The sequence below is a fragment of the Arachis hypogaea genome, chromosome 12, assembly GCF_003086295.3.
Source record: "Arachis hypogaea cultivar Tifrunner chromosome 12, arahy.Tifrunner.gnm2.J5K5, whole genome shotgun sequence".
Lineage (NCBI taxonomy): Eukaryota > Viridiplantae > Streptophyta > Magnoliopsida > Fabales > Fabaceae > Arachis > Arachis hypogaea.
The window spans coordinates 97,248,565-97,255,397 of NC_092047.1; the positions used below are offsets into that span (position 1 = coordinate 97,248,565).

The 6,833-nt window shown below is 34.4% G+C and overlaps 1 long non-coding RNA gene across 1 annotated transcript; it reads left to right on the forward strand.

Moving 5' to 3' along the window:
- The first annotated feature begins 335 nt into the window (after positions 1–335).
- Positions 336–5,771, forward strand: LOC140177080 (uncharacterized). Its single transcript, XR_011868764.1, has 5 exons — positions 336–513; positions 2,810–3,536; positions 3,686–4,088; positions 4,176–5,110; positions 5,198–5,771. It is a non-coding gene; the product is annotated as an uncharacterized lncRNA (long non-coding RNA).
- The last annotated feature ends 1,062 nt before the right edge of the window (positions 5,772–6,833 follow it).

Consider the following 6,833-nt stretch of genomic DNA (forward strand, 5'->3'; position numbering starts at 1 on the left):
TACCATTCCGAAATAATTGGAGTTACATTTATTTTTCTATTTTTATTCAAGAGTTTTTAAATATATACAAGATTCGTTATCATAATAGGAATAATCTTACCGTTAACTACTTTAATTTTATAATAAAATATATGTCCTACTAAAAAAAAGACAATTTATAATTTGCTATCGGACAAAGATTTACTTCCCTAAAAAGAATAATTTGTTAAAACAAAAAAATGTGGTCCACACTTAATTTTTCTTAACTCCTTTCCCAGTCTTGCGTAGCAGTTATCATTGTTTCGGGTGAAGCTTCACCTTCAATTATAAATACCCATTCATTCTCGATTTAATGCACACAAACTTAATCTAGAGTATTCAGTAGTTAGATATAGTTTTAAATGAATTTAATGGCAGTGAACGCGCTAAGCAGATCATTATGTCCATGTCATGTAATTAATAGGTAACCACAAGTTTAATAACCCGTGCACTGTACGGGTAAGATTCTTCAAGAGAATATGTATACAAAAACAGGTATGTTATATATACAAGTTTTTTTGGCTTACAAGTCTTATAAGTTGGCACAAGCTTAACAAAATATACGCACATTACACTCCTACATTCAAGAGTAAATACACGCACGTTACTCAACCACTTCCTATTTCCAAAGCGCGCTACTCACCATTATGAACGACTCTTCTTCTTTTTCCTCGATGAAAACCGTAACTGTCATTTTTCTTCGCGTTTCTCCTCTTCCTCCTCTTCTTCCTTCTTCTTCTCCTCCTTCTTTGTATTTTTCCTCCTTTTTTTCGCGTGTTTCATCTTCATCGTCGTGTTTCTCTTTCTTCTTCTTTTGATTTTGCAACATTATGTATTTTTTTCTTTTTTGTTTGATTTTTTCCTCCCAAAAAGAATTATGAGAATATGAAATAAGAAGATGAAGAAGAAGCAGCAGAAGATGAGGAGGAGGAAGAAGAAGAGTTCTGAATTATGCAGAACTCATCAGAATAAAAATACACCTAAATATCTTCATTTTATACTCAAATATCTTCGTATTACACCAAAATATCTTCGTTTTTACACCCAAATTTGCTGCAGATACAGAAATGAGTTATTTTACGTGTACACTAAAATCAGCCACCAAAGTCAGCAAGGGCTGCAAAATACACCCAAAATACACCACAGAAGGGCTACAAAATACACTCAAAATACGCCATATTAAAATAAGCATAAACTATAGAATGCAAATACAACTATAAAACCATTATAAAAAAATAACAAAAACCAAATTCATGAATCATAACTAAACAGAAACTAAAACAATTCAACCAAAAGAATAAGACAATTCACCATCCGTCAGATGAAAAGTCATAAACTATAAATACACCCAAACTTTTATAAAAATATACCCAAATATTCCTGATCTACACCCGAACATCTGATATAAAATGGATAAGATTATATTAATTCTAATCAGAACTAGTACATTAGATTCAATTCAAACAAGGAAGAATTAACAACAAATTTTACAGGCAAGGTTCACGCATTGGTTCATCTGACAATCTGAAGTTGAATTATCCATTATCTTCAAAAACAATTTCAAAGCTTGATTTCAAAAAACAATGGAAATCGAGAATAACGAAGAAAGAGAACAAAGAGAGAAAAGCATGTAAATGAAGAAGGAGAAAGAGAAGGCAAGAAATTCGAAAAAGGAAACGGAATCCTTTCAAAAATTAAAAATCTGTTAGAGGCGCGTGAAACATATGTGCATAACAAGTGCGTTTGAGCGTAATATCAATTAGAGGACTTGTAAGACTTGTATAGCAAAATCACTTGTATGTAGAGATTAATCCATACAAAAATACTATGAGGTAATCAACACTATAAACACTAATAATTCAAAATGGTAATGATAGATAATTAATAAATCTAATTAATTTAAATTGATCAAGTGATGAGTTCATTCGTCTGTTTAAATAAATATTATTATCGAATTAAATACTAACTTCACTTAATTACAATTAGTTAAAAGTAATTAGAGGATACGAATAATCTCTGCATACAAGCAATTAAGGCTTACAAGTCTTACAAGTCCTTTCCCTCAAACGCGCCTCTTGTGGCATCTGTCTTTCACGCACTTATTTAACAGAATATTAAATCAATCCAAATCAATTAACACGCGAATATATAACTTCCAAAATTCAAAAGATTTCGTCTCCTTCTTCGAATCTCTTGCCAATTTTGTTCGATCTCCTTCCTGCGTTTCTTCTCCCTTTTCATTCGTCCTTTTTCGTGATTTATCTCTGGTTTCTTATTCCTCATTTACATGCGTTTCTCTCTATGTACTCTAGCTTCTTTTTTTTTTTTTTTCAATTTTCATGGTATCTGAATTAATGTTTTGAAATCATTTTGAAGATAATGGATGATTCAACTTTAGATTGTCAGATGAACCACTGCAAAGTAGATTTTGAATTTGAATTGAACGAAGTCCTTGGGGTGTGATTTAGTTTCAGTTAATTATTGAATCTGAATTTGATGCAGTTAGTCGTTTGTGATTGTCTAGCTGAATAATGCGTGAACCATCACTGTGAAATTAATGCGTGAATATTGACTGTGAATTGAATCTAATGTACTAGTTTTGATTAATTTTGTGTATTTTATACTAGACGTTCGGGTGTAGATCAGAACTTTTTGGGTGTATTTTAGGGGAAGTTTGGGTGTATTTATAGTTTATGGCTTTTCTTGTTATTTTAGTTGAGTTGTTGTCGTTCAGGTGTAGATCAGAAATTCTTGGGTGTATTTTTAGTTTTTAACATGGTGTATTTTGCAGCCTCTCTGTGTTGTTGATGACCAGTTTGTTCCCAAGGTTGGAATGACATTTACCATCCTTGAAGATGCTGCAACATTTTACAAGGACTATGCCAAGGCTGCAGGTTTTTTCTACAAGAGTTCGGAGCACAAATAAGAAGGGAAACGAGATTAAGAATCAATTGATTACATGTAACCGAGAGGAAAAATGGAAATCTAAAATATCTCCGACTGAGAAGACAAATCCCACAGCTGGTTTAAATTGTCCTGCAAGAATTTATATACACACATTGAAGGATGTTGGTGCTTGGATCATTTCGAAGGTTGTGCTGCATCATTCACACCCTTGCTGTCCAACTAAAGTAGAGATGCTCAAACAACACAGAAAACTAAGCATGTCCATTCGTCGTACAATAGAGAATAACGAGGAGGCTGGTATCAGACCAAGCAAAACTTACCAATCATTTTTTGCGGCAGTTGGGGGTCACTGCGAGTTAAATTTTATTAAAAAGGATGTGAGGAATTACATCACGAGAGAAGTGTGTGAATGTTTCGGAACAAGAAGATGCAAAGGAATTCGGGAAATATTTATTAAGAATGAAAGAGAAGAATCAGAATTTCTTTTTCGAGCTCGAACTCGAGGACGATCAGTCGATTAAGCTGGCTTTTTGGGCCGATGCAAGGAGCAGAGCTGCCTTTGAGTATTTCGGAGATGTTATTCTATTTGACACCACCTACAATACAAACAGGTAATATGCTGTTTTTGTTTATGATGCTAAATTAATGTTGTTTTATGAATCTGCTGCAGAAGTGTATATGGGATGTTTTTGGGTGTATAAAGTCATTTTTTAGGTGTACGTAATGATTTTTCATTCTGTACTATCGTAATTTATTTCAGGTATAATTTGGTTTGTGGTTCTTTTGTCGGGGTGAATCACCACGGTCAGTCAACACTTCTTGGATACTCTTTCATGAAAAACGAAGAAATTGAATCATTCAAATGGTTATTTCAATGTTGGCTTCGTTACATGGGAGGAAATGCTCCGAAAAGGATTCTCACCGATCAATGCGCATCAATGAAAAGGGCTATAGAGGCTTGTATGCCAAAAATAATTCACCGTTAGTGTATTTGGCACATCATGAAGAAGATTCCAAGCAAATTAAATGGGTACAAGGGACACGCAGAAATTGATCAAGAAATGAGCCAAGTTGTTTAGAACTCTCATACCAAAGACTCATTTGATAGGAATTGGAATGATTTTCTGCTGAAGTATGGTCTTGTGGACAACAAGTGGCTTTAGGTAATGTTGTTTAAAATCTGCAGCAGAGGTGTAAATTGTATTTTTTTTTGGGGTGTAATATAGCCTTATTTTGGGTGTATTATGCAGATATTTACAAAGACCGTCATATATGGGTTCCAATTTATCTGGATCACCACTTCTGGGCAGGGATGAGAAGCACACAAAGGAGCGAGAGCATGCATTCATTTTTTAACAAGTTTATTACACGGAACAGCTCGCTTATTCAATTTGTCAAACAATACGATAATTGCCTCGGAAGCAGGGAGCAAGTAGAGAGAGAATCGGATGCTGCAGATTTTCATACGGTCATACCGTGTGCAACTAAATCCTCCATTGAAGCTCAATTTCAACATGTGTACACTCACCAAAAGTTTAGGGAAGTCCAAGCACAATTCAGGGGAAGGGCAAATTGCATCACAAGATTAACGAACTCCGCTCTAGGCTATTTAGTATACGAAGTCGGAGAACAAGTTTCCAGCTCAATATTCAACAAGTTTGTGGTTACTTACGACTCAGTAGCAGCCCAAGTGAAATGCCAATGCTTATTATTCGAGTCAAGAGACATATTGTGCCGTCACGCACTAAGTGTGTTAAGCTTTGAATGAGTAACCCAAGTGTCACCGAGATATATACTGGAACGATGGAGTAAGAAGGTAAAGAGGTGATACACACACATCAAGAGCAGCCACGATGAGCCACTACTGGAGCCAAGAAGCAAGAGGTTTGACGAATTGGTGTTTTGTTCACAAAATATTTGCGAATTTGCATCAGAATCGGAGGAGCTGACTGCCATTCTGCACCGTGTGTACGATAACGTCATGGTTGAGATGGAAGAACTGAAAGCCAAAAGGAATGGAACATGTTCATTATCTCACGAAGATGCCAACTTGAAATCCGTTAACGAGCTTCAAAGCCCTCCAAGGGTTTGAACAAGAGGACGTCCAAAAAATAGGCTAGGTTCAAAGTTGGATAAACAGATTGCAAATGCCTCAAAGAAGAAGAAAACAAAAGCTCTAAACAAGGTAAAAGTGATGTTCTTTAAACATGTGGTGATTGATTTTAATTTTCTTGTTAATATTTTTGCTAATATGTGAGTTTATTATTTCCAGTTAAACCTGTTTGATGCTGCATCAGTGGTGCGTCCAAATTCCAGCCAATATCAAGGATGTGTTATGAATTATCAGTTCAGGAAACCAGTAGCAGGGGATAGTTTTTTGGGTGTATAGTTACAAAATATGGGTGTAAAGCTTAGTTTCTTGGGTGTATTTCTGAATTTTCTTGTGTTTGACATTTTACGTATATATTTCAGATGCTGCTGTTTATGTTATAAATTATTGTTTTTTTTTTATTTTTTATGGTTTAGGATTTAGGGTTTAGGGTTTAGGGTTTAGGGTTTTGGGTTTTGGGTTTTGGGTTTAGGGTTTAGGGTTTAGGGTTTAGGGTTTAGAGTTTAGAGTTTAGGGTTTACGGTTTTATGTTTTTAGGGTTTTAGGGTTTAGGGTTTTAGGGTTTTAGGGTTTAGGGTTTAAGAGTTTAGGGTTCAGGATTTAGGGTTTTAGGGTTTAGGGATAAAGCATCATGGGATAGAAGTTTGGGTGTATATTTAACTTTCCTTGGGTGTAAAATATGATGTTATGGGTGTAAAATTTGCTGATTTGGGTGTATAGTAGGTTGGGTGGTTTAGGGTTTAGGGTTTTATGTTTTTAGGGTTTAGGGTTTTATGGTTTAGGGTTTTAGGATTTTAAGGTTTAGAGTTTTAGGGTTTAGGGTTTAGGGGTTTAGGGGTTTAGGGTTTTAGGGATAAAGCATAAGGGGATAGAAGTTTAGGTGTATATTCAACTTTCCTTGGGTGTAAAATGTCAAGTTATAGGTGTATATCTGGTTTGATATTTTCCTTCATATTATAGTACCTGTAATTTAGACCTTTTGAATACAGCTGTGAGAGTTTAATTATGGAAATTTTTTTTTACAATAAACTGGATTATAATTGGCAAATTTTTACAACATGTGTTCAATTTCTTACAAGACTATATAACAGTTAGATTAATCAGTGTCAATATCATTAGAATCTATATGACAATATGGACTCAATAACAATGAGAATGGCTTGGATAGTCTTATTGCATCACTTCCCCTAATGGCTTCACCTTTGTCTTGATTCATTTCATTGAATAGAATCCGGGAAGCATATTCTACTCTATAGTGGTCCACGTCGTCCTGTAGTTTAAAAGAATCTTCTTTTTAATCAACCATGTTAATTTAGTAAAGTAATACAGAGTTATATAGTTTTTAAACACAATTACCTGGGTCCAGTTGTCCCACTCATACTTCCCCCTTTTAACGTTTTCGGACTGAATTATCTCAAGCCACTTCATTACATAAATAGCACAGTCATAGCTGAAAAACAAGAAATAAATTAGCAAATTACATATAGGAAAATTTAATTTTCACAGTGAAAGATTTATACCTTGTCTTTTGGCCTGAGATGTTAATGTATGGTGGATGAATTTCCTGATCCTTTCTCTTCAGAGGTGCCCCCAGCATATACTCTCATTCTTGATATTACATATCCCTTAAAACACAAAACAAATCAGTAATATATGAATAAATTTAATAAAGAAATACACCCAAAGGAGCACAAACTTACACCTTATATTGAACAAAAATACACCTAAAATATTAAAATACAGAACACAGAACCAACTTACAATGAATTTATTTATGTTTATTCTGTCATCGGATGGA